At 41.5% G+C, this 26,854-nt stretch overlaps 1 protein-coding gene and 1 pseudogene across 7 annotated transcripts in view; both read right to left on the reverse strand.

The window, feature by feature from the left end:
• The window catches only part of ATF7IP2 (activating transcription factor 7 interacting protein 2), an 82,644-nt gene extending 73,741 nt beyond the window's left edge, over positions 1-8,903 (reverse strand). For 2 of the 7 annotated variants that reach the window (XM_088833015.1, XM_088833010.1), the window contains exons 1-3: positions 8,512-8,903; positions 7,579-7,724; positions 7,383-7,498 (exon numbers count right to left, since the gene is read on the reverse strand). The gene's annotated coding sequence lies outside the window, so the exon portion shown is untranslated. Of the gene's footprint in view, positions 1-7,382; positions 7,499-7,578; positions 7,725-8,150; positions 8,487-8,511 lie in introns of those variants that run through there. The other 5 variants (XM_088833011.1, XM_088833014.1, XM_088833013.1 and 2 more) reach the window with 5 other exon arrangements.
• Positions 8,904-23,474: 14,571 nt separating this feature from the next.
• Positions 23,475-24,459, reverse strand: LOC148773692 (syncytin-1-like; annotated as a pseudogene).
• Between the last annotated feature and the right edge of the window lie 2,395 nt (positions 24,460-26,854).

A 26,854-nucleotide genomic window follows, 5' to 3' on the forward strand; every position in this document is an offset into this window, starting at 1 on the left:
AGACAGGATACTAAAAAGTAGAGACATCACTTTGCCGACAAAGATCCATATGGTCAAAGCTATGGTTTCTGCAGTAGTCATGTACAGATGCGAGAGTTGGACCATGACGATAAAAAGGCTGAGCACCCAAGAAAAAGATGATTTCCTGGTATAAATCTCACATGGTCATGACATTACTGGATTCAATTTGCTAGTATTTTGTTGACAATCTTTGCACCTATTCATAAAGAGATATTGCTCTGTAGTTTTCTTGTAATCTCTTTGATTTTTGTTATCAGAATAATACTGGCCTGCCTTCCTCTTATTTGTTGGAAAAATTTGTAAAAATTGGTATCTATAAACGTTTGTTAGAATTCAACAGTAAAACCATCTGATAATGGGTTTTTGTGTTTTAGTTCAATCTCTTTTCAGATTTTTTATTCTTGCATCAGTTTTGTTCATTTGAGTCTTCCTAAGAATTTGTCCAATTAATTGATTGGTATATAAGTGAATCATTCTATAGTAGTCTCTTACAATCTTTTTAACTTCTATAAGATCAGTAGTAATGCATCCTTTCATTCCATATTTTAGTAATTTGAGTCTTTTTCATGGTCACTGTAGGTCAAGGTTGTCAATTTTGTTGCTCTTTTAGAAAACAACTTTCAGATTTCCTTAATTTTACTTTTTTCTTCCTTGATTTTATTAATAATTTCCACTCTAATTCTTATTATTTTCTTCATTCTATTTAGGTTTAGTTTCTTCTTCTTGCATTAAAGTGTAAAGTTAGTTTATTGATTTGAAGTCTTTTTTTAAAAAAAAAAAGTGGGCATTTATCACTACAAATTTCCTAAGAGAAACTATTTGCACCCGAAATGTTTTGTTGTCTTCATTTTCTTTAATGTCAAAGTATTTTCTAACTTCTCTCATGTTTTTTTCTTTGACCCACTAGTTATTAATATTTAGGAAAGTGTTGTTTAATTTCCTCATAGCTGTGAATTTCGCAAATTTCTTCTGCTTCTTCAACTCTAATTTCATTCCACTGTGGTCAGAGAACATACTTTGTTGTGATTTCAGTCCTTTAAAATGTTGAAGTTGTTTTACAGCCTAACATAATATCTACATTGGAAATTTTTCTATGTATGCTTGAAAAGAATATATTCTGCTTCCATTTGACTGAATGTTCAAAAGATGCTTCTTCAGGCTAGTTGGTTCATAAAATTACTCTCAAGTCTTTTCTAATTGATCTGTTACTTAGAAAGTGTTTTAGTCTCTAACCATTATTGTTGAATTTTCTATTTCTCCATTCTTCACTGGAGTCAGTATTCACTCCACCTGTCTTAGTGCTGTTCTTAGTTGCACATTTTTTCTCATTGTTTAACCTACCTACGAGACTGCAACTTTTATTATAAAATGTCCATTTTCACCTCTAATCTTTAAAGACTATTTTGTTTTAAATTAGTATACTTAGTTTCCTTATGGTTGCTATTCACATGGCTTTTTAAAATCCTTTTCAACATAATTGTATCTTTCAATCTAAGTGTGTCTCCTACAGATAGCATATACTTGGATGCTATGCTTCATTCAATCTGACAATCTGGTATTTGAATTGTCTAATCCATTCACACCTGATACTGATATAATTGGATTTATGGCTGTCATTTTACTTTTTGGTTTACATGTCTCATGGCTGTTGTTCCTCTATTCCTTTACTGCCATAGGTAGTCAGTTTTTAATGCTTTGTATGTGGCATCATTTTAAATTTCATTTTTTTCTGCTTCATACCATAGAGAAACATAATTGCTATCTCTAATTCATTAAACTCACTTATTAAACCTAATAAATTCTTTTGAACTTTCTGCTGCTGCTGCTAAGTCACTTCAGTTGGGTCCAACTCTGTGTGACCCCATAAACGGCAGCCCACCAGGCTCTGCCATCCCTGGGATTCTCCAGGCAAGAGTACTGGAGTGGGTTGCCATTTCCTTCTCCAATGCATGAAAGTGAAAAGTGAAAGTGAAGTCGCTCAGCCATGTCCAGCTCTTTCTGACCCTCTGGACTGCAGCCTACCAGGCTCCTCGGTCCATGGGATTCTCCAGGCAAGAGTACTGCAGTGGGTTGCCATTGCCTTTTCCTTGGCACTTCCTATTTTTGTTCTAATTCTCATTTTCTTACTGCATTAGTTAGAACCTACAGTATGCTATGAATAGATATGCTGTTAATGGGCATCCATCTCTCATCCTCAATCCTGAACAGGATATGTGGTTTCACTACACCATTAAATATAAAATATTTCTATTCCCAGAAGGTTTTACCATTAATGTATTTTTTACTTTATCCTTTTCATATGTTTAGATGATCATATAACCTCATTTTCCCAATTAATTTGTATCATATTGGTTGAGCTCTCAAAATATTAAACCTAGATTATTCCTGAAATAAACCTCAGTCAGTCATAATACGTCCTTTTTAAAAAGAATTGCTTCAGAATTGCTTCATGTTCCTGTATTATTCAACTTGGTAACATTTTGTTTGGGAATTTGTATCAATATTACAAGAAAGAAAAGTCATAGCTTTATCAGGTTTTGAAATAAAAAATTATTCAGGATTCATATTAAAAACTGTTGTCTTTTTTTTTTTTTTAATTCTGATGAGTTTTTGTTTGCAAGTTTTCCTTCCTTAAATTTTAGAAATAATTCATCATAATGCCATCTGGGCTTGGAGTTAAGTTTGTGATAAAGGTTTTCAATTATGAGTGAATTTTTTTAAATACATGATCATCCTTATTTTGTCTTTCTCTGTTAATTTTGCTTTTCCATATAATACTTCAAAACTTAACAGAATTCCTGGTTTACAAAGTTCTTCATTCAGTTCAGTTCAGTCGCTCAGTCGTGTCCGACTCTTTGCGACCCCATCAACTGCAGCACGCCAGGCCTCCCTGTCTATCACCAACTCCCAGAGTACACTCAAACTCATGACCATCGAGCCGGTGATGCCATCCAGTCATCTCTTACTCTGTCATCCCCTTCTCCTCCTGCCCCCAATCCCTCCTAACATCAGGGTCTTTTCTAATGAGTCAACTCTTTTCATGAGGTGGCCAAAGTATTGGAGTTTCAACTTCAGCATCAGTCCTTCCAATGAACACCCAGGACTGATCTCCTTTAGAAAGGACTGGTTGGATCTCCGTGCAGTCCAAGGGACTCTCAAGAGTCTTCTCCAGCACCACAGTTCAAAAGCATCAATTCTTCGGCGATCAGCTTTCTTCACAGTCCAACTCTCACATCCATACATGACCACTGAAAAAACCATAGCCTTGACCAGACAGACCTTTGTTGGCAAAGTAACGTCTCTGCTTTATAATATGCTATTAGGTTGGTCATAACTTTCCTTCCAAGGAGTAAGCATCTTTTAATTTCATGGCTGCAATCACCATCTGCAGTGAATTTGGAGCCCCCCAAAATAAATTGACACTGTTTCCCCACCTATGTGCCATGAAGTGATGGGACCAGATGCCATGATCTTTGTTTTCTGAATGTTGAGCTTTAAGCCAACCTTTTCACTCTCCTCTTTCACTTTCATCAAGAGGCTTTTGAGTTCCTCTTCACTTTCTGCCATAAGGGTGGTGTCATCTACATATCTGAGGTTATTGATATTTCTCCTGGCAATCTTGATTCCAGCTTGTGCTTCTTCCAGCCCAGTGTTCCTCATGATGTACTCTGAATATAAGTTAAATAAGCAGGGTGACAATATACAGCCTTGACGTACTCCTTTTCCTATTTGGAACCCATCTGTTGTTCTTCATAATATCCTCTAATTACACTTGTAATCAAGATCTGTAGTGATGTCTCTTTTTATCCTTGATATAAGGGATGTGTTTTTTTTCTTTTCTTGGTCATTAGACTTTTATCCATTTAATCAATACTCTCATAGCTGAGTCAATACTCTCAAACTGACTTCTAGTTTTCTATTACGTGTAATGTTCCAAACATTTCATCATTTCCTGTTAGTTTTATGATTCAAGTTTTTCTTTTTCTGGGCTGAGTTTTTTGTTGGTGCACAGTAGGCTTTCTCTAGTTGTGGCGGGTTCTCTTGTTTTGGAGCACAGGCTCTAGGGCTCAAGGGTTTCAGAATTCGCGGCAAGAATGCTCAGTAGTTGTAGCTCATGGGATCCAGAGGGCAGGCTCAGTAGTTCTGGTGCATGGGCCTAGTTGCCTCATGGCATGTGGATCTTCTGGACCAGGGATTGAACCTGTGTGCCCTGCACTGGCAGGAGGATTCCAAACCACTGGACCACCAGGGATGTCCAATGATTCGTTTTCTTCAGGCCTGATTTTATTCTAGATTGAGATGAAAATTCAGATCTTTAACTTTCAGTCACATTCCCTTTTTCTTTTCTTTTGCATTTAAAGCTACAAAATTTCCTAAGTTCTACCATAGTTGAGTCCCATAAATTCTGATAAACCCTCTTGATTCTCATTTGGTTTGAAATACTTTCTAATTTCCATTGTTATTCCTTCTTTGGAGATAAATAATGATCTGTCCATTATTTAGAAATACATTAATTTCCAGGCAATTGCAAATTTCCAAGTTGCATTTTTGTTGTTGAAGGTTAGCTTAATTCCACTGTAATTAGAGAACTTCTGAATAATTTCAATCCTGAAATATTTGTTTAGGCTATTTTTCATGGCAAATTTTCCCAAAAGGTCCACCTGTATTTGAGTAGAACGTGTATTCCAACATTGCTTGGTGCAGTGTTATTCTATTTCTTTGCTGTGTTGTCCATATTCTTGCAGCTATTAAAGAGTGCTTTCAGAGTGGTCTACTACTGTCGTCAACGTGTTTATTTCTTTCAATTAAATCACTCATGCTCCCCCTCCTTATAAAGTTTAAAGCTATGGGTACATAATGATTGCATTTATTCTCTGTACTTCTGGTGGTGGATTGGTTTTCTTCATTACAAAATATCTCTCACTTGGGTTGCTTTTTGTTGAAATACTACCTTAATATATAATCAATACTAAATAAAGCACAATTATTATATTTTACATTTAAATTATCAAAATGAATCTAAGATAGGTTATAACTTTTAAAAAAGTTTAAAAACACACACATACACTCACAGTTCAGGAGCCAGTATTTAAACCAAGGATATTAAGATTCAAAGAAATCTCCTATCACAAGTAAAAATCAGATACTATGATGTGACAAGGTTACTGTTAAGGGATATAGTGATCAAGAAAATGACAAAACATGACCAACTTGTGTCAGGTCTTACAATGAGCATGAATATTATTACTACTCTAACTGTGGTCCACGGACCAGCAGCATTAACATCTTCTAAGTGCTAGGAGAATTTTGCTTTTACTTAAAAATTTTCTTTACCAATGTAACAGCATAAAATTAAGGAGTATAAAATGTTCACAATGAAATAGCTGGTTTCATTCACTCGCTACCTATGGCAATCACTTTTAATATAACTTTAAAAAAATTAATCTCAATATTTTAAAATATGCTCACATGTATTTCCTGAGTTACAAATTTTAGCCACTATCATGGTCTTATACTTACAGATGAGAATCTAGCTGTTTTCTATACCTATACACCCTTTTCATCACATGTAATACTTGAGTTGTTACAAGCAAATAACCAGAGAATCATGATTGCATTACCTTTTTTGTATTTCCTTTTTCCTAAAGCTATCAAATTTTATCTCCAAATTTCCTACAAATTTAGCCTTCACTTTTCTCAAACTCATCAAAACTGCCATATACCAACATTCTCCCTTATTCTCCACTTGCTTTATGGTCATGTTTAAAGATCATTTCTTCAGCAAACATCTTTCCCTAAGAGAACTACTTCCTCATCTGAATTTCCCATTAGAAATATATATATATTTTAGTCATGTGTCTTATTTTTAAATTCTCAGCGAGATGCTTTTCATGTAGAAGCTTTATTTAATGCTGCTCAGTTCAGTTCAGTCGCTCAGTCGTGTCCGACTATTTGTGACCCCATGAATCACAGCACGCCAGGCCTCCCTGTCCATCACCAACTCCCGGAGTTCACTCAAACTCATGTCCATTGAGTCGGTGATGCCATCCAGCCATCTCATTCTCTGTCGTCCCCTTCTCCTCCTGCCCCCAACCCTTCCCAGCATCAGTCTTTTCCAGTGAGTCAACTCATCGCATGAGGTGGCCAAAGTATTGGAGTTTCAGCTTTAGCATCAGTCCTTCCAATGAACACCCAGGATTGATCTCCTTTAGAATGGACTGGTTGGATATCCTTGCAGTCCAAGGGACTCTCAAGAGTCTTCTCCAGCACCACAGTTCAAAAGCATCAATTCTTCAATGATCAGCTTTCTTCACAGTCCAACTCTCATATCCATACATGACCACTGGAAAAACCATAGCCTTGACTATACGGACCTTTGTTGGCAAAGTAATGTCTCTGCTTTTTAATATGCTATCTAGGTTGGTCATAATTTTCCTTCCAAGGAGTAAGTGTCTTTTAATTTCATGGCTGCAATCAATATCCGCAGTGATTTTGGAGCCCAAAAAAATAAAGTCAGAACTGTACATGGAACAACAGACTGGTTCCAAATAGGAAAAGGAGTACGTCAAGGTTGTATATTGTCACCTTGCTTATTTAACTTATTTAATGCTGCTACTTTTTCCTTAATAAAGAGGACCAGAACAGACCTCAGTAACTTTTGCAGTAACTATACCATAAGCACCACTATATGCCATAGAACCTCAAACATAATACTAATGGTACCACATTTAACAGATACATATAATACGTCTACATATTTATCTATATACAAACACTCCTTATACCCCTAGAAATTTAATGAGAAGTTAAAAAATTCACATTGTATTCAATTATCTACCCAATTCAGAGAGTTATGGTTACTTCCCTCTAGATATGGCCTGACTACAAGCTTTCTGTCCTACTTAGATTGGTAAAGCTAAAAAGGGATACAAAGTTACCTGAATCTATAGTAATGCATTTGAAAGGTATGGGTCGAGGTTTAATTAAGCCTCAGAGAATAGATTAAGTATTTAAATGATGTAAGAGTATGAGACAGAATAAGATAGAATATGGTTATTTGTATTTTATATGTAATAATTTCATTCAACTTAATGAGAATACTCTTATGCATTTAAAATCAAAGTTTATTTTTATTTTTAACAACTATGCTATTTAAAATTTGATTACATCACATGAAATACATCTGTACACATCCACTATAACAGAACTACATGATATGCACAGGCAACAATGCAGGGATCATGCAATATTTTCAGACCAGAATTCAAGACACTATCTAGCAAGTAAATACAGTAGAATTGAAGGTTGAGGTGCAGTATAAGAGTCAATATGGAAAGCAGAGCAGAAAATTCAAGATGTACCTAGATACACCAGTTCTTAAAGGATGCAAATCATTTCCAATAACACACTGTTCATGCATTTCTGTTGAGGCAGAAGTCAATCTTAGGATGTAGTCTGTAAAAATCTGTAGATAAGACTGAGAGTTAAGTAGATTAATTTGATTATAGACTCAACATTTCCAAAAATGTATTGAAAGATGAATAAACTAAGACATACTTCACAAGAGCTGAATTCAGTGTAATTAGTCCTTCAGCCAGACGCTTCATTTTTGTTTTTTCAATAGCTTTCCTGTGATATAAATTATCTTGAATGTTCTTCCCCATTTATTTGGCAAATACTTAGGTCGCTGATCATTTTACTGGCTATAAGTAAATATATGACAAAATCATCATGAAGCGTATTAAATCCAAATCCAGTATAACAGCCTGCTTAACTGGATTTCACATAATTCTTCTACGTTTTAACATTTTGTTTCTAATGAATTATTCTGTACGATCATCTTTTCCTAGGTCTTGACCATACAGAAGTCTTTAGAGCAGTGAATACTAGCTCTTCACAAAAGAAGCAACACGTGCTGGCTTACAATGTTGGAAATTTCATCTTCAACATAGAAGTCAGTTTTCCAAGCACAGTGAAGTTTTAGAGAGAAAAAGCAAAATAACTGCTTCCTCTGTACAGAACACATTCTTGAACTTTGCCAAAAAGGAGAAAGTAGGTGGGAGAGGGGCATTGGAGAAAGTTAAGTGAGGGGGAACGAGAAGCAGGATACGGTCTTTTTTTAAACTTACTCAAAAATAAACTGTGTTAAAAGAACCACTCCTGCTGGTACACGGCTTTCATCCTTCAATCACAGCATCCCTACACGGATGAGCTCCACAGGTGTACGTAACACGTTTGTGCTACAGGTGCTTTAATTTAAAAAGGCATTTGGGCATCAAATGTTCTAGTGCCTTCGAACACATACATCAAGGAAAGCCTCCCCGCCGCCAGGACAGGAACACAACTTCTGGCCCCTGGTTTCTTCTGATAAATTATAACTAAAACAACTCCTGGAAATGTGGCAACGGAATCCCAAAGTTGGGGCGGGGGACTACATTTTCTCCGTCAGTTTCTAAAAGTAGTCCCTTCAGGCCCCAAGCTTGTACTTACTCGCCGAGTACCAAACCCTGAGGGGACGTGCCTCGCACACGCCGCTGCCCGCCACTCCCTCTTCGCTCGCCGCCCACTCCGACAACTGGAGGGAACACGTCCTCTCGCCCTTCGCCGGCGTCTTCCCAGTCAGGTCGGCGCCCCAGCGACTCCATAGACGCCTCAGAGTCAACCCCGCCACAACCGCTCGGCTCGCGCTGCGTTCCGAGCCTTCCGGGAACCGGCCCTCAGGGAGGCACGCGGCGCCAGAGAAACTGCCGTCCCGACAAACCGCCGCTCGCGCGGGGCTCTCGCCCGGTTTCAACGTACCTAGAGCGGCGCCGCGCTGGCCGCTTCTCTGCCTTCGCATTACAAGCTCTACCTTCGGGGACTGCAACCGCCGAGCACAATGACGCTCTCCAGTGAACCGGCTGAGGTAAGTCTCTCTGGGCCCACCTCTGACGGACTTCCGGCCAATGGCAGAGCGCACTTGCGGCAGCACAGCCAATCAGAGGCGACCTGGTGGAGGGAGGGAAGTGGAAGTCGGCTGAGGGGTGCAGAGATTCGCCTCTAGGCGCGCGACTTTCTGTCAGCGTGTCGGGTCACCCGCGAGTCGCGCGACTAGGCTCCTGAGCCAGGCCTTGCATTGAGTGACTGAAAGTTTCCCGAAAATAACTATTTACAAAAACAGGCGGCCTGCCGGCAGGCATTTAAAGTTTTAAAATACTGCAATAAAATTCCGTAGATCTAGATTTCGGGTTTTTTTGACAACTTAAATTTTGTGACACAGGCCAGTGGTCATATTTTCTTGCATTGCCTAAACGCAATTGCCTCGCTCGGCCGCGTCAAACGTCAAGAGACCTACTCTGATGCCGGATAACCGCTTTTTTAGTGATTAAAGTGAATTCTCTAATTAAGCACCCTCGGTCTAGTTTAAGGCTTCCTCATCACGGAGGACAGAGCTGCTTACTTTGTACTAGTAACTACTGGCTACGAGAAAAAAGATCCAAAATTGGACGATCTAGAAATAGATTATTCATAGAAATAGGTACTGAAATCCAGTTGGTTCCCAAATATGAGGTCCAGGGATCCCTGGAGTTCTATAAGTTCAAAGCTATTCTCTTAACAATAGGAAGATGTTATTGGCCGTTTTTATTCTCATAATCTCAAGAAATTAAATCGAATTTTCCAGAAGTTTCTAAGAAATTAACAAGTCTTTTGCCACAAGTTGAATGCAGAAACAGATATGAGAATCCAGCTGTTTTACGTCAAACACTAGGGAAACTGAGAAAATGTAAAATATTGCCATCGTTTGCACAGATTTTTTGCTTCATAAAATAATTTTCCTTTCGTTTTATTGAGATATAATTGACATACAGCCTTGTATAAATTTTAAGGTGTACAGCATTATGATTTGACTTGAGGAATGATTACCACAGTAAATTTAATGGACATCCGTCATATATAAATACAAAATCAAAGAAATAGAAAAAGTTATCTGTGTGTGTGATGAGAACTCTTAGAATTTACTCTTTAAAAACTTCATGTATAACTTAGTTTAATTCAGTTGAGTCACTCAGTCTTGTCCAACTCTTTGCGACCCCATGCACTGGCCCACGCCCAGCTTCCCTATCCATCACCAACTCCTGGAGCCTACTCAAACTCATGTTCATCGCAAAGGTGATGCCATCCAACCCTCTCATCCTCTGTTGTCCCCTTCTCCTCCTGCCTTCAATCTTTCCCAGCATCAGGGTCTTTTCCAATGAGTTGGTTCTTTGCATCAGGTGGCCAAAGTATTGGATTCAGCTTCAGCATCAGTCCTTCCAGTGAACACCCAGGGTTGATCTCCTTTAGGATGGACGGGTTGGATTTCCTTGCAGTCCAAGGGACTCTCAAGAGCCTTCTCCACACCACAGCTCAAAAGCATCAATTATTCAGTGCTCATCTTTCTTTATAGTCCAACTCTCACATCCATACATGACTACAGGAAAAACCATAGCTTTGACTAGACAGACCTTTGTTGGTAAAGTAATATCCTTGCTTTTTAATACGCTGTCTAGGTTGGTCATAGCTTTTCTTCCAAGGAGCAAGCATCTTTTACTTTCATGGCTGCAGTCACCATCTGCAGTGATTTTGAAGCCCCCCAAAATAAAATCTCTCAGTGTTTTCATTGTTTCCCCATCTATTTGCCATGAAGTGATGGGACCAGATGCCATGATGTGATGGGACCAGATGCCATAATCTTAGCTTTCCGAATGTTGAGTTTTAAGCCAACTTTTTCACTCTTCTCTTTAATTTTCATCAAGAGGCTCTTTAGTTCTTCACTTTCTGCCATAAGAGTGGTGTCATATGAATGTCTGAGGTTATTGATATTTCTCCTGGCAATCTTGATTCCAGCTTGTGCTTCATCCAGTCTGGCATTTCACCTGATGTACTCTGCACGTAAGTTAAATAAGCAGGGTGACAATATAAAGCCTTGATGTACTCCTCTCTGGATTTGGAACATGTAGCAGTGTTGTTTGTATTTAGCATGTTGTATGTTACATCCCTATACTTATTTATCTTATAACTGGAAGATTGTACCTTTTGACTTGGTTCATCTTATTCCTGCTACTTCTCCACCCCTTTTCTTGCTGCCCCTGCCCAACCCACAAATTTGATCTCTTGAGAAAATAGCAATTTTGAATATAGTTAAAGAGTATCTATAGAGTTGCTGAGAGAGAAGGGTGGTGTGGGAGAAGGGTGAGAAAAGTGAATTGGAACCAGATAAGGAATTTAGGATGAATTCAGTCACATTACTGAAATCAGGGATGATTGTGGTTACATTATTACATCCTTATAGATGTCAACTGAAAAAAATGTACAACCTGAGAGTTGAGAAGTATGTTATATTTGGGGCTTTACTGAGTATGTAAGCCTGGATACAGCCTCTCAGATAGCTCTGAGGAACTTTTCCAAAGAGGTAATGGAAGAACCAAGGTACACAGGAGTTTTTACAAAAAAGCAAGTAATAATTTAGGCTTTGTGGGCCACCAGGTCTCTGTTATAATTACTCAGGTCAGCTCCTGCAGTGTGAAAGCAACCATAGGCAGTATTTAATTGAATGAGCATGTCTGTGTCTCAATAAAACTTTATTTACTAAAACAGATAGTGGCTCTGATTTGGTCAGCAATCCATAGTTTGCAGAATCCCAAGAGTCAACAACATGGCAATGATTCACACTTATGTTTCTTTTAGACATTTTATAACTATATAGCTTTTATATATAGATCTAAATCAATGTTGAATTAATTTTTGTTGATGGTATAAGGTAGGATCAAGGTTCACTTCTTTGTTCATACTATTTTTCTTATTTCAATAACATTTTTGAAAAGACTGTTCTTTTCCCTCTTTGAATTGCTTGACATATTTACGAAAAAGCAATTTAACCATGTACAAGTCTATTTCTAGACTCATTGTTTGTTTCTGTTGACTTATATAATTATCCTCATGACAATATCCTGTAGTTTTGATTACTGTGGCTTTATAGTAGGCCTCTAATTTAGCGAGTATAAATCCTCCAACTTTGTTCTTCATTTTCAGAATTGTTTTGCCTATTCCAAGTCCTTCTCATTTCTATATAAATTATAGAATCCACTTGTCACTTTACATAAGAAAACAGCAGTGATATTGATTTTGATTGTATTGTATATGTACACAAGTATAGAGAATTGACATCTTAACAATATGGAGTCTCCCAATCTGTGAGCAATTAACATGTATATGTGTAATTTTTATTAAAAATATTAGTGGTAATCTTCTGAGGGCTGAGATTATAGAATATTTTTGTTCTTTTTACTTCTCTGTCTCAAAAATATTATTTTAAAAATATTTAGTTAGACCAAAAAAAGATACTAATTTTGGTTATGTAACAACTCAATTTAATTTGAATGATTCAGAGACAAGTAACTATATTAGAAAAAGAGAGGATAATTGTTTCTGTGTTTTTAGCTAAAATAGAAGATTCATTACCAAGAGAAAAAAATTATTTGATGATGTGTCCTGTGTCCTTAGCAACTAAATTTTTAAAAAGCAACTGAAGAAAAAAAAGAATGGGAAACTGCATATTCATCACACCATGAAAGCACCTTCATCGGAATAACTTTTTTATACACTGTGAATTCATAATCTATTTTCTCTTTTGAAAGCAAAAGAAATGTGCTTTTCTAACTTTCCCCATTGAAAAATCCAAGAAATAATGACCAATCTAATGGCACTGAATCCCCCCAGGGTTCAGTCTATGTGTTATTTTCCACTCCAAGAAGCTTGAGCTTCTAAGAAAAATAGTTGATTCCAGTTCTGAGAAGGAAAGTATAACTTAACTTGGAGCATCGAGAGGAGGGGAATTAAATTTTACCTTTTGAATGGAGGAGTATTCTAGAAATTGTGGGCTGATTTTAAAACCATCACCACAAACCCATTAAATGATTTTTATTTTTTAAAACATACCCAGTGACTATCTGTATGGATCGTTGTGAAACACCATATACAAGCTATTCTACACAGTAAAGTTTGAAATCCCCTGTTTGCATCTAAGGACTTCCCTGATGGCTCAGTAGTAAAGAATCTATCTGTAATGCAGAAGCCACGGGAGACCCAGGTTGGATCCCTGGGTCGGGAAGATCCCCTGGAGGAGGGCATGGCAACCCACTCCAGTATTCTTGCCTGGTGAATCCCACGGAGAGGAGCCTGGTGGGCTATAGTCTCTAGGGCCGCAAAGAGTCGGACACAGCTGAAGCGACTTAGCATGCACGCACGCACGTATTTTCGCAACTAAACTTACCTACAACCCCACTCTAAGCTTCCTACCATGACTTTACAGCTTTTTTCCTACTTACTCACATATATACATACATCTGTTCAAAGGGCACGTATACATTTAGAGCTTTTATTAGTACATGAATGGGCCCATCTTACCATTCTGTTTATCAGTCAAGACACAGTACCTTGGGACTTCCCTGGTCCAGTGGCTAGGACTCTATACTCCCAATGCATGGGGGCCTGGGTTCAATCCCTGTTGGGGAAATAGATCCCACATGCTGCATGTAAAAGAATCTGTATTCCGCAACTGAGGATCCCATGTTCAGCAACTGAGACCTGACACCGCCAAATAAATAAATAATTGCTTTTTTTTTTTTTTTAAAGACATAATATCATGAAGTTCTTTCCATGTCTGCATAAACCTAGCTCATTCTTCTTAAAAACTAGGGCACCATATTCTGTTGTACAGATGTACAGTAACTTATTTAGCTAATTCCCGACTTTTAGACCTAGCATGATGCTCACTCCTATTTTCTTTTATGCACATTATGCAATGAATATCTTTCTGTCTCGTTCCCTTGTTTTGTAAGTTAAGGAACCATAAGTGGGAAAAAATGCTTTAATAAATGGTAACTGTGTATTAAGATTTGACAATAATTGCCAAATGTTGTATTCACAGAAAAGTTGGTCTAAAAGGGAAGTTGTTCCAGGAAGAAAGGACTGGACTTTTATCATTTAGGATGTTTTGCAAGTAACAGAAAACCCAAAGGATCCCAAACATTAAGAAAAAAGGAGCAATTGAAAAGTAGTGTTTCCTTTCATCTCCCTAGTACACTGACTAAGATCCTGTGGATTCAGAATAACTTGAAATTTTGAGGTGGAAGCACAAGGTCATTTAATGATAACAACTTTGGCCAACTGTGTTATCTCTGTTGCAGTTTAAAAAGGGGAAGGGGAATTTTGTCCCAATTTCTGGCAGACAAAAGATAAGAAGCTAGGGCTTTAGCTCCTCCCACCCCACCCTCAGCCCTGCCACCTCCCACACCCATCCCCACCGATCCCTTGCATCCACCCCTAGGTCCCAAGGCAGCAGGGATACCTCCATCCCTATGCCCTGATGGCCGCAGGCCTCTGTGGGCCTGGCCTCAAGTTGCAGAGGCTGCCCTGTCTGGGTTGGGCCAAGGTGAACCCCCACCAGGCTGCAGAGGACATGGGGTCTTGGGGTGGTATGCTTGGTGGAGCAAGAACAAAGGTGACCACTGGAAGGGCACCCAGGGCAGAGAAGGCTGGTCTAGGCTGGCATAAGTTTGGCCATCTTAGTATCAGGCCAAGTTATCACACCAGTATAGCATCTGGGGTGACTGACTGGTCCCGAACAATGTGGATGAAACATTTCAGGGCCCGGGAGTGAACTGTGGCAATTACAGTTGGGGCACTGGTGGCCCTTGGGTCTTGACACTGGAAGCCAGAGATAATAGAATAGCAGACTGTGTTGGGCTGGGCTTCCCAGGTGGCTCAGCTGTAAAGAATCCAACTCATGTCTCAGTGTAGGAGACATGAGTTCAATCCCTTGGTCGGGAAGATCCCCTGGAGAAGGAAATGGCAACCCACTCCAGTATTCTTGCCTGGGAAATCACATGGACAGAGGAGCCTGGAGAGCTACAGTCCATGGCGTTGCAAAGAGTTGGACATGACTGAGTGACTAAGACACACACACACACATTGCATTGGGCCAGTTGGAGATACCCACCATCCTTGAGGGAGGTTTGCTGGCCATTTATGAAAGACCTGTACACAGATTATAGAAATGCTGCTCTTCACTTCTCTCCCAGCCTTTCAAAGGAAGATTTCTGCTTCATCTAGGCCTTCCGGCTGTAAAGTGGTTGCCCAACATATGCTGAAGTAGGGTTAGAAAATCACATGACTTGGAGCCCTCCCTGGTGGTCTACAGTTGAGACTTCACTTTCCAATGTGGAGGGTGCAGGTTCAATCCCTGAATGGAGAGCTAACAGTCCACATGACTCACTGCCAAAAAACCAAAACAGAGGCAACGTTGCAACAAATATAATAAAAAAAATTTAAAGATGGTCTACATAAAAAAACAAATTTTTTTTTTAATTTAAAGAAGGAAAATCACATGACTTTTACAGAGCCATTTGTTTTAAAAAAAAATCATAAAACTGTCTTCTGGAATGGCTTTTTGAAATGGTGTTGTTAAGATGACCTCTAGAAGCCACGTTAGGTGCACACAATGTCCACGTTTTTTTTCTGTAGTTTAGAGGACATGGAGCAGAAGGTGTGAGGAGGAAGAGAAGAAGCTTCTCTGCCAGACTGGCCAAGTTTGGAAGATATTTTCCTAGTAAAACCACTGTTCCATATGTGCATTTTATTCCTCACTATATATAGTTGATGATGCTAAGTACTTTTTAAAAAATATCTAGTCTTTCTAGATGTTCTGAAGTGCCTAATATATATTAAAAGTAGAGGTAGTAAAATAACATTTTGTAAATATCTTTTTGTTCAGATTAATAAGAAATATTAATTTGGCCAAAATTCTCCTTTGAGCACATGTTGTGTGTGTTTGTACATTGGTTTGGGGGAGGATAGAGGAGATACAGATACAAAAGGCTGTCTAAGCAAGTGTGTTTACTCTTAGGCAAGATTAACCATTGCCCTTTAGGGTCCTACCTTTCATTTGTATTGCTGTGTATATAATAGTGCATGTAATGAACAGATAATATGGGGTTTACAGCAACTAGGCTTCCTAGGTGTCAAAGATACTGCTAGTCTGTGACTGACCAAGGTTCTTGGCCCACGCAGTCAATAGAAATTTAAGAGGCCAGACATGAAATTCAGACATGGCTATATTGTGGCTGCTACTGCAGCAGCATTCATGCTTAAAATCTTGCATGCTTGACTTCAGCATTATGTGAACCAAGAATTTCTGGATTTCCAAGCTGGGTTTATAAAAGAAAGAGGAACTAGAGATCAAATTGCCAGCATCTGCTGGATTATAGAGAATACGAGGGAATTTCAGAAAAACATCTATCTCTATTTCATCATCTCCACTAAAGCCTTTGACAGTGTGCATCATGACAAAGTGTGGAAATCTCTTAGAGAGATGGGAGAACTAGACTATCTTCCCTGTCTCCTGAGAAACCTGTATACGGATTAAGAAGCAACAGTTAGAACCCTGTATGGAACAATTGGTTGGTTCAAGATCAAGAAAGGAGTATGACAGGGCTGTCTACTGTCACCCTATTTGTTTAACCTATATGCTGAGGACATTATGAGAAATGCCAGCTGGATGAATTACAAGCTGGAATCAAGATAGGTGGGAGAAACATCAACAACCTCAGATATGCAGATGATACCACTCTAATGGCAGAAAGCAAAGAGGAACTAAAGAGCCTCTTGATGAGGGTAAAGGAGGAGAGTGAAAGCCAGCTTAAGACTACATATTAAAAAAACTAAGATCATGGCATCTGGCCCCATTACTGCATGGCAAATAAAAGGAGAAAAGGTGGATGTAGTGACATATTTCCTCTTCTTGGGCTTTAAAATCACTGCAGACGGTGACTGCAGCCATGAAATCAGAAGATGATTACTTCTTGGCAGGAAAGTGATGACAAACCTGGATAGTGTATTGAAAAGCAGAGACATTACTCTGCCAACAAAGTTCCACATAGTCAAAGGCTATGGTCTTCCCAGTGTTCATGTACAGTTGTGAGAGTTGGACTGTAAAGAAGGCAAAACACCAAAGAACTGATGCTTTCAAAATGTGGTGGTGGAGAAGAGTCCTGAAAGTCCCTTGGATGGCAAGGAGATAAAACTGGTCAATCTTAAGGGAGATCAACCCTGAATATTCACTGGAAGGACTGATGCTGAGGCTGAAGTTCCAGTATTTTGGTTATCTGATGTGAACAGACAACTCACTGGAAAAGTCCCTGATGCTGGGAAAGACCGAGGGTAGAAGGAGAACAGGGCATCAGAGGATGAGATGGCTGGTTGACATTACTGATGAAGTGAACATCCGTTCACTTCAGTTCAGTCACTCAGTCATGTCCGACTCTTTGCGACCCCATGTGTTGAAAAACTGAGTAAGAGGTTGCCAGAGAAGAAGGTCCTCACCAGAGGCAATGGCGAAGGGCACGTCTCCGGCGTTCTCATAAACATCTTGTTCTTTGAAGTTGTTTCACTCAGTTCAGTTCAGTTCAGTTCAGTCGCTCAGTCGTGTCCGACTCTCCGCGACCCCATGAATCACAGCACGCCAGGCCTCCCTGTCCATCACCAACTCCCGGAGTTCACTCAAACTCATGTCCACAGAGTCGGTGATGCCATCCAGCCATCTCATTCTCTGTCGTCCCCTTCTCCTCCCGCCCCCAACCTTTCCCAGCGTCAGAGTCTTCTCCAGTGAGTCAACTCGTCTCATGAGGTGGCCACAGTATTGCAGTTTCAGCTTTAGCATCAGTCCTTCCAATGAACACCCAGGATCGATCTCCCTTAGAATGGACTGGTTGGATCTCCTTGCGGTACAAGGGACTCTCAAGAGTCTTCTCCAACACCACAGTTCAAAAGCATCAATTCTTCGGCAATCAGCTTTCTTCACAGTCCAACTCTCACATCCATACATGACCACGGGAAAAACCATAGCCTTGACTAGACGGACCTTGGTTGGCAAAGTCATGTCTCTGCTTTTTAATATATTATCAAGGTTGGTCATAACTTTCCTTCCAAGGAGTAAGCGTCTTTTAATTTCATGGCTGCAATCAGCATCTGCAGTGATTTTGGAGCCCAAAATAATAAAGTCTGACACTGTTTCCACTGTTTTTCCATCTATTTCCCATGAAGTGATGGGACCAGATGCCATGATCTTTGTTTTCTGAATGTTGAGCTTCAAGCCAACCTTTTCACTCTCCTCTTTCACTTTCATCAAGAGGCTTTTGAGTTCCTCTTCACTTTCTGCCATAAGGGTAGTGTCATCGGCATATCTGAGATTATTGATATTTCTCCCAGCACTCAGCCCTTAACAATTCTTGGCATTTAACTTAAGGAACACTCCCTGGTCTTTCATTTAGCCTAAGGAACACTCCCTGCGCATGTAGTCCTTGAGATAATCAAAAACTATGCTGGGAACCATGATTAATAGCTAACTTGGGAGCTTGGGAAACTGATTACGCTTAGAAGTAGAGACAGCATGTCTAGTACCTGATGTTATCAACATTCCGCAGATGTTCTGGTTTTCGTCACACTGCTATAGCTTTTGAAGTCTTCAGTTAGTCAGTCAGTTCAGTTGCTCAGTCGTGTCTGACTCTTTGAGACCCCCATGAATCACAACATGCGAGGCCTCCCTGTCCATCACCAACTCCTGAAGTTCACTCAAACTCATGTCCATCGAGTTGGTGATGCCATCCAGCCATCTCATACTCTGTTGTCCCCTTCTCCTCCTGCCCCCAATCCCTCCAAGCATCAGAGTCTTTTCCAGTGAGTCAACTCTTCGCATGAGGTGGTCAAAGTATTGGAGTTTCAGCTTTAGCATCAGTCCTTCCAATGAATACCCAGGATTGATCTCCTTTAGGATGGACTGTTTGGATCTCCTTGCAGTCCAAGGGACTCTCAAGAGTCTTCTCCAGCACCACAGTTCAAAAGCATCAATTCTTCGACAATCAGCTTTCTTCACAGTCCAACTCTCACATCCATACATAAACACTGGAAAAACCATAGCCTTGACTAGATGGACCTTTGTTGGCAAAGTAATGTCTCTGCTTTTTAATATGCTATCTAGGTTGGTCATAACTTTCCTTCCAAGGAGTAAGCATCTTTTAATTTCATGATTGCAGTCACCATCTGCAATGATTTTGGAGCCCAGAAAAAGTCTGACACTGTTTCCACTGTTTCCCCATCTATTTCCCATTAAGTGATGGGACCAGATGCCATGATCTTTGTTTTCTGAATGTTGAGCTTCAAGCCAACCTTTCACTCTCCTCTTTCACTTTCATCAAGAGGCTTTTGAGCTCCTCTTCACTTTCTGCCATAAGGGTGGTGTCATCTACATATCTGAGGTTATTGATATTTCTCCCAGCAATCTTGATTCCAGCTTGTGCTTCTTCCAGACCAGCGTTCCTCATGATGTACTCTGCATATAAGTTAAATAAGCAGGGTGACAGTATACAATCTTGACGTATTCCTTTTCCTATTTGGAACCAGTCAGTTGTTCCATATCCAGTTCTAACTGTTGCTTTGTAAAACTGTATAATAACGCCTGGAAAATAAAGCAGTTTGTCAGTCTCCAGAAGGCTGTCTGTGTCCCTTCTTTCAGAAGCAACTCCGCTGAGCTCTACACCCATGGACTGCAGCACTCGAGGCTTCCATGTCCATTACCAATTCCCGGTGTTGGGGGCCACTGGGAGGAGAGTAAGAGGGAATCCATCTTGGAGACTGTCAACCATCTTAAGGCAGGATATGAACTGGGCCTGAATCTTGTTCAGGAATGAGGAAACCACTGTTAAAGAAAAACCAGGTCTCCATGGAAACCCCCTCCTCACAGATGGCAAGCAAAGATTGGAATTAAAGGTCTGGTTGTCTCAGTTAGATTAAACTCTGACTAGATTAATCTCTGATTGATTAATCTCTGTTAGATTAACTAATTAATCTCTAATTAATTAGATTAATTGTTAATCTCTGTTAGATTAATGATAGGAATGTCCCTTTGACTTATAGTCCCTTTTAATTTAATTAATTCTCCATGTAACTGTTAATTCTCCATGTACCTTCATGTTGTAAAACTAAGTACATGTAACCAGTCACATAATCGGGGTATAAAACCAAGCCCTCCAAAGTCATCGGGGTCCTTGTTGGGAGCCGATTCCCCTTGGACCCACTGGCGTAATAAACTCTACTCCTCTGTCTTGAGTGTCCTCTGAGATGTGTTTTGCAACTCTGGATTCCACAACACCATAGGTTTTTTGCATCAGGTGGCCAAAGTATTGGAGCTTCGATGAGCATGAACTTGGGCAAACTCCAGGAGATGGTGAGGGACAGGGAGGCCTGGTGTGCTGCAGTCCATGGGGTTGCAGTGAGTCAGACATGACTGGGTGACTGAACAGCAACAACTGAAGCAGGAGGGAGTGAAAAGAAATCGAGGCTCCTTTACTCACTCCCTGAGGGGTTGGGGGGTGGGGTGGGTTGGGAGTTGGTAGGGGGTGTGAACTGATTCCTTATCTGAGGCTGAGGTAGGAGATAGATGGGCTCCAGGCTATGCATTTACAAATAGCATCTAATTTACATTTCCTGAGGAAGGAGGAAGGTGGGGTCTAGGCTAAGGCTATTTACAATCAGCCTCTGCATTTCAAAATAGAAATAACAACAGTTCAGTTCAGTCGCTCAGTCTTGTATGTCTTTTTGCAACCCCATGGACTGCAGCATGCCAGGCCTCCCTGTCCATCACCAACTCCTGGAGCTTGCTCAAACTCCTGTCCATTGAGTTGGTGATGCCATCCAACCCTCTCATCCTCTGTTGTCCCCTTCTCTGCCTGCTTTCAACCTTTCCCAGCCTCAGAGTCTTTTCCAATGAGTCAGTGTTCTTCACATCAGGTGGCCAAAGTATTGGAGTTTCAGATTCAGTATCAGTCCTTCCAATGAATATTCAGGATTGATTTCCTTTAGGATTGACTGGTTGGATCTCCTTGCAGTCCGAGGGACTGTCAAGAGTCTTCTCCAATACCACAGTTCAAAAGCATCAATTCTTTGGCCCTCAGCTTTATAGTCCAACTCTCACATCCATACATGACTCCTGGAAAAACCATAGCTTTGACTCAATGGACCTTTGTTGGCAAAATAATGTCTTTGCTTTATAATATGCTGTCTAGATTGGTCATAACTTTTCTTCCAAGGAGCAAGCGTCATTTAATTTCATGGCTGCAGTCACCATCTGCAGTGATTTTGGAGCCCCCCAAGATAAAGTCTGCCACTAATTCCACTGTTTCCCCATCTGTTTGCCATGAAGTGACAGGACCGGATGCCATGGTCTTTGTTTTCTGTGTAAGGTACAGTTCGGGCCGAGGCAGAAAAGAAGGAGAGACAACCTCAGCGTAGGTTCAGTTCAGTTCAGTTCAGTCGCGTCCGACTCTCCGTGACCCCATGAGTCACAGCACGCCAGGCCTCCCTGTCCAGCACCAACTCCCGGAGTTCACTCAAACTCATGTCCACAGAGTCGGTGATGCCATCCAGCCATCTCATTCTCTGTCGTCCCCTTCTCCTCCCGCCCCCAACCTTTCCCAGCGTCAGAGTCTTTTCCAGTGAGTCAACTCGCCACATGAGGTGGCCAAAGTATTGCAGTTTCAGCTTTAGCATCATTCCTTCCAATGAACACCCAGGATTGATCTCCTTTAGGATGGACTGGTTGGATCTCCTTGTGGTACAAGGGACTCTCAAGAGTCTTCCCTTTATTCAGGCAAGGAGGGGCAACAGTCGGCCTAATGATCAGGTTGAATGCAAGAGGGATCAGGGAGGCTTCATATTTAAAGGGAGGTTTATTAAAAGACGCTTACTCCTTGTGTTAGAGTCCAGAGTCGCCCTTCCCTCAAAGGAACAGAGGACACTCACGATAATGCAAGACACACAGCGAGGTTTATTTCCAGCTAGCTGGGGTCCAAGTGTCTGCCTGACGCAGCGGGTTTCAACAAGGACCCCGAGCACTCAGAGCCAAGGGGTTATATAGCATTTTCAAATCATGATATTTCTAAATTACCTGACTCACAGGAATTTTTTTTCATTACACACACACACAGCTGTGCCTATCTCTCTCCTGGGGTCTTAAGGAGATAAGTTCATCAGACCTGTTTACCTAATTTTCATTGTCGAAGCCCCCCACATCCTTGGTGTTTAAGATTAACTTGCCTTCCTGATACTTAAGATTAACTTTTCTCCCAGGTTTTATCTAGTTCTTCCTCCCTCAAGTCAATACATCCTTGGTGTTTAAGATTAACTTGCCTTCCTGATACTTAAGATTAACTTTTCTCCCAGGTTTTATCTAGTTCTTCCTCCCTCAAGTCAATACATCCTTGGTGTTTAAGATTAACTTGCCTTCCTGATACTTAAGATTAACTTTTCTCCCAGGTTTTATCTAGTTCTTCCTCCCTCAAGTCAATACATCCTTGGTGTTTAAGATTAACTTGCCTTCCTGATACTTAAGATTAACTTGTCTCCCAGGTTTTATCTAGTTCTTCCTCCCTCAAGTCACGTACTCAGTAAAAATGGTTTTTCTAGCCTCTAGGATGGCCGTTCTTATGCTAACCTATTCTTACACTTGGAAGGAAAGTTATGACCAACCTAGATAGCATATTAAAAAGCAAAGACATTACTTTGCTAACCAAGGTCCATCTAGTCAAGGCTATGGTTTTTCCCGTGGTCATGTATGGATGTGAGAGTTGGACTGTGAAGAAAGCTGATCGCCGAAGAATTGATGCTTTTGAACTGTGGTGCTGGAGAAGACTCTTGAGAGTCCCTTGGACTGCAAGGAGATCCAACCAGTCCATTCTAGAGGAGATCAATCCTGGGTGTTCATTGGAAGGACTGATGCTGAAACTGAAACTCCAATACTTTGGCCACCTCATGCGACGAGTTGACTCACTGGAAAAGACTCTGATGCTGGGAAGGATTGGGGGCGGGAGGAGACGGGGACGACAGAGAATGAGATGGCTGGATGGCATCACCAGCTCTATGGACATGAGTTTGAGTGAACTCCGGGAGTTGGTGATGGATAGGGAGGCCTGGTGTGCTGTGATTCATGGGGTCGCAAAGAGTTGGACACGACTGAGTGACTGAACTGAACTGAACTTGTGGAAGCGATAAGGGAAACGTTAGTCAGGCATGATGTTTTGGGTAATCTTTAGTTGAGATGGTATTTGTAGTTGAACAGGGGGTGGGAGGTTTTGGGCAGGGGTGATAAGTCCCAGGTAGATGCGACTGGCCTGGAGCATCGGGGTGGGACCTAAATTTCAGTTTTGTTTTCCCCGAAGTTAAATGATTCAGCAAGGGACTTTGAGACTGTTGTTTTCTTTTCTAGGCCCAAGAACTCCTTCATTCCAGACCCTGAAATCATAAAAAATGGGAAAAAGAGCAACGTATCTCTCTGGCTACTTCCTGCTGGGTAGGGGCAACGGTTCTGGGTCTGGAATGGAGGATCATCCTAGGGCCCATAGTCTCCTTTTCCTGATGTCTGGGTGAGGCTCTCGAGAAGAACAGTGGTCTTGACCTGGTCTTGAGAGATGACCCAAATCCATTCTTGGAGAAACCTTTGAAAGAGATTGAAGAGATAGGGTCCAAATAAGAGGAATAAAACGATGAGTACCAATGGTCCCAAGAAAGGGGGCAACCAAGGGAGGGCTAGTTGGAACAGGTTTTGGGGAGTATAAAGGTTTTGTAGCTCTTTTCTGCGGCATTCGATTCTGTCTCTAAGTTCTTTGACTCTGCCCTGGACTCTGCCCGTTTCATTAACAAAATTGCAGCAGTCCTCTCCTAGGAAAAGGCAGGTCCCTCCCTTTTCTGTGTTGAGAAGGTCCAGGGCTTGCCTATTTTGTAGGGCCACAGAGGCTAATGAGTTCTTTTGTCTTTGGACCAAAACGAAGGACTCCACTACCTGCTCCATATCCTCATTAAGTTCTTGGGACAGCTTGTAGTAGAAATGGGCTGTGGTCGAGATGCCCCAAATCCTGGTGCCTACCCAATCAGAAGTGGGGCTATGACAGCTCGTTTTTTTCTGTGGGAAAGTTCCCCTTGAGGGTAGACTATTTGTTCTATCTCTTCTTCTTTGAGGAATGTTAGACCTGGGCTCAGGAAGACCAAGATGGGGGTCAAGGGGGAGACATGAATATGCATAGGTCCCGCAGAGAATGAAGATTCCTGGGTTGATGCAATTTTTTGTGCTGTTCCAGAGAACCCAAGTGGAGCAGAAGGAGGGAGCGGAGCTTGTCAGACCAGTGTAGTTGGGACTAGAGTAGTTGATAAAGGTTAGGTTTGAAGAGGCTGAGAAGGACCTTGTCAGAGACTGGTCCAGTGAGTTGTGTGTTTTTTTATTGGGGGTGGGGGTGGGGAGTATATTTGCCCTGTGACAGCCAGGTTGAGGGTAAGGGAATTGCTATGTGTGGTGAGGGAGACGGTGACATGCATATCCAACACTGGGATGTGTGTTGTGTGTACTGGAAGAATTGGAAGGAAGAGTTGAGAAGGCGGGTAAGGTGTTGGTTGCCAGAGGGAGGTTTTAGGAGAGGCTGTAATTGGGAAAGGAGGTCTATAATGCTCAAGGGTCGCCTGTAACTGGGAAATTATGTTATGACTTGTTCTTGTTTCTTTTCCCAATATTGATCTGGTGCCCTCCCCTGTCTGAGTACCCCCAGTGGGTAATGGGATAGAAACATGTGTTTCTTCCATTTGGCTTATGGCAGGTGCTCAGGAAACTCCCTCTCTTCTGTACTTTAACAGTGAGTAGGGGTTTGGACCCCTGCCCTGAGGTTCATGGTGCATGGTTGTGGAGCCATATTATAACATGAGGAATGAACACAGGAATAAATGTCTGAGCAGGGCCAGGGACTAGCCAGAAGGCAGGGGAGCGCAGCAAGGATAAGGAACAGGGGAGTCATGGGTCTGTTAGTTAGGCAGTGAGGAGGAAATAGTACCCTAGGAGTAGAACACAGCCAACAACGTAGGCAATACCAACGAAGAGACAAAGGATAGGTGGCCAGTCCTGAGGGGAGACAGTTACTAGGCCTATATCAAGGACTAAGATTAAGAGTGCAGTTATAGTTAGATAGACGGGGAGAGGCCAGTCAGGACGAGGGGCGGAAGGCCCCAAGTTGGTGGTTGCTTGAATCTGAGGAGGAACAGTGTTCCTTAGGATGTAGAATGGTGTAGAGAATGACATCTCTACATCTGGACTCAGGTTGTAGGAGGTCCCCTGGAGCCACGGATGAGACACCGGCATGGACAGATCTTCAAAGGAGTTTCCAGTCAGGGTGCTGGTCCAGAGGTCTTGTAGTAGTTGGGTCAGGAACAGTTGTAGGTTAAGGAGTGTCCAGGTCATTCAGTGTCCTCTTGGATGGTTGACAGGGGTTGTTGCCAGGTGAATTTTAAGGAGGTAGGTCCTGTGAGAGAGACCTGATAGGTGTCATTTAAGGAGGGCAGTGCAGCGTTGGAGGTGGCCCGTTTTAGGCGAGAGAGGTGTACCCAGGAGGTGACCTTCTTGAGTTAAGCTGCAGTTGGGGTAAGGAGGATGATTTTGAATGGTCCCTGCCACTTTGGGGTTAGGTCACCCTGGGGATTATCAGACAGGTAGACCATGTCCCCAATTTATAAAGAGGGCAAGGGGACTTGAGGGTCAGGGGCAGGCAAGTTATGGTTGATGTATTTCCTGAGGGCATTGTAGAGTTCTGTCAGAGGGGAGTGTAGGAAGCTTGGTATGGGAGGAGGTTCAGGGGGGAGTCCAGGAGGGAGCATGGGCCTTCCTTACATTACCCCAAAGGGGCTCAGCCCCACGGGCTTTCTGGGAAAAGCCCGTACTTTGAGGAGAACAATCGGCAAAAGTTTAGTCCAATCCAGATGTACCTTGATGGATAGTTTGGTAGGAGTTTCTTTGATTATTCTGTTCTTCCTTTCTCCCTTTCCTGAGGACTGGGGATGATATGGAATGTGAAATTTCCAGGGTATCTGTGAGGATTGGACAAGTTGTTGGGTGACCTTAGACGTAAATTCCAGGCCATTATCAGACTGTAGGGATGAAGGTAGGCCAAACCTGGGGCTAATTTCTGTGAGGGGATTTGGGCCACAGTGTGGGCTCTTTTGTTTGTGGTGGGAAATGCTTCTACCCATCCCAAAAAGGTGTCCACAAGGACCGGAAGGTATCTGAGTCTCCGAACTGGGGGCGTATGAGTAAAGTCTATCTGCCAATCCTGTGCTGGGAGGCTGCCTCTCATTTGATGGGTTGGAAAGGATGTTGGTTGAAGGTTGAAATTGACAAGGATTAGTACATTGACATGTCTGACAGCAGCCAGTAAGGTTATCTAAATATTGTTGGTCAGCAGTCGATATGGGGAAGTGGTTACAGAGAAACTGTTGGAGTGTCTTGGACAAGGGATGAAAGAGTGAGAAAGGATTTCTGTGGTGGTGGGAGGGTCAGATGGAGTCAGGGCTAAGATGACAGGGGACTGGAGAGAGGGATGGGACAGGGCTATCTCCTTTGCTTTCTGGTCTGCAGCATTGTTGTAGGTTGATATGAGACTTCCCTTTTGATGTCCCCTACAGTGGAGGATGGCGACTTTGTTTGGTAAGAGTGCTGTCTCTAGAAGTTTGTGGATCAGGTCTGAATTAATAATAGGGGATCCCTTTGGGGTTAGGAAACCTCTTTCTCTCCATATTAGGATGTTTGAGTGAAGTATGTTATAGGCATATTTGGAGTCTGTGTGGATGCTAGCCAGAGTCAGAGCTCTGGTGAGAGCTATCAGTTCTGCCTGTTGGGAGTTGGTGTGAGGTGGCAGAGGTGAAGCTTCAATTGTCTGGGTCCCATGATTGT

Source organism: Moschus berezovskii, chromosome 27, assembly GCF_049115385.1.
Source record: "Moschus berezovskii isolate FMDL1 chromosome 27, NW_MosBer_1.0, whole genome shotgun sequence".
Classification (NCBI taxonomy): Eukaryota; Metazoa; Chordata; class Mammalia; order Artiodactyla; family Moschidae; genus Moschus; species Moschus berezovskii.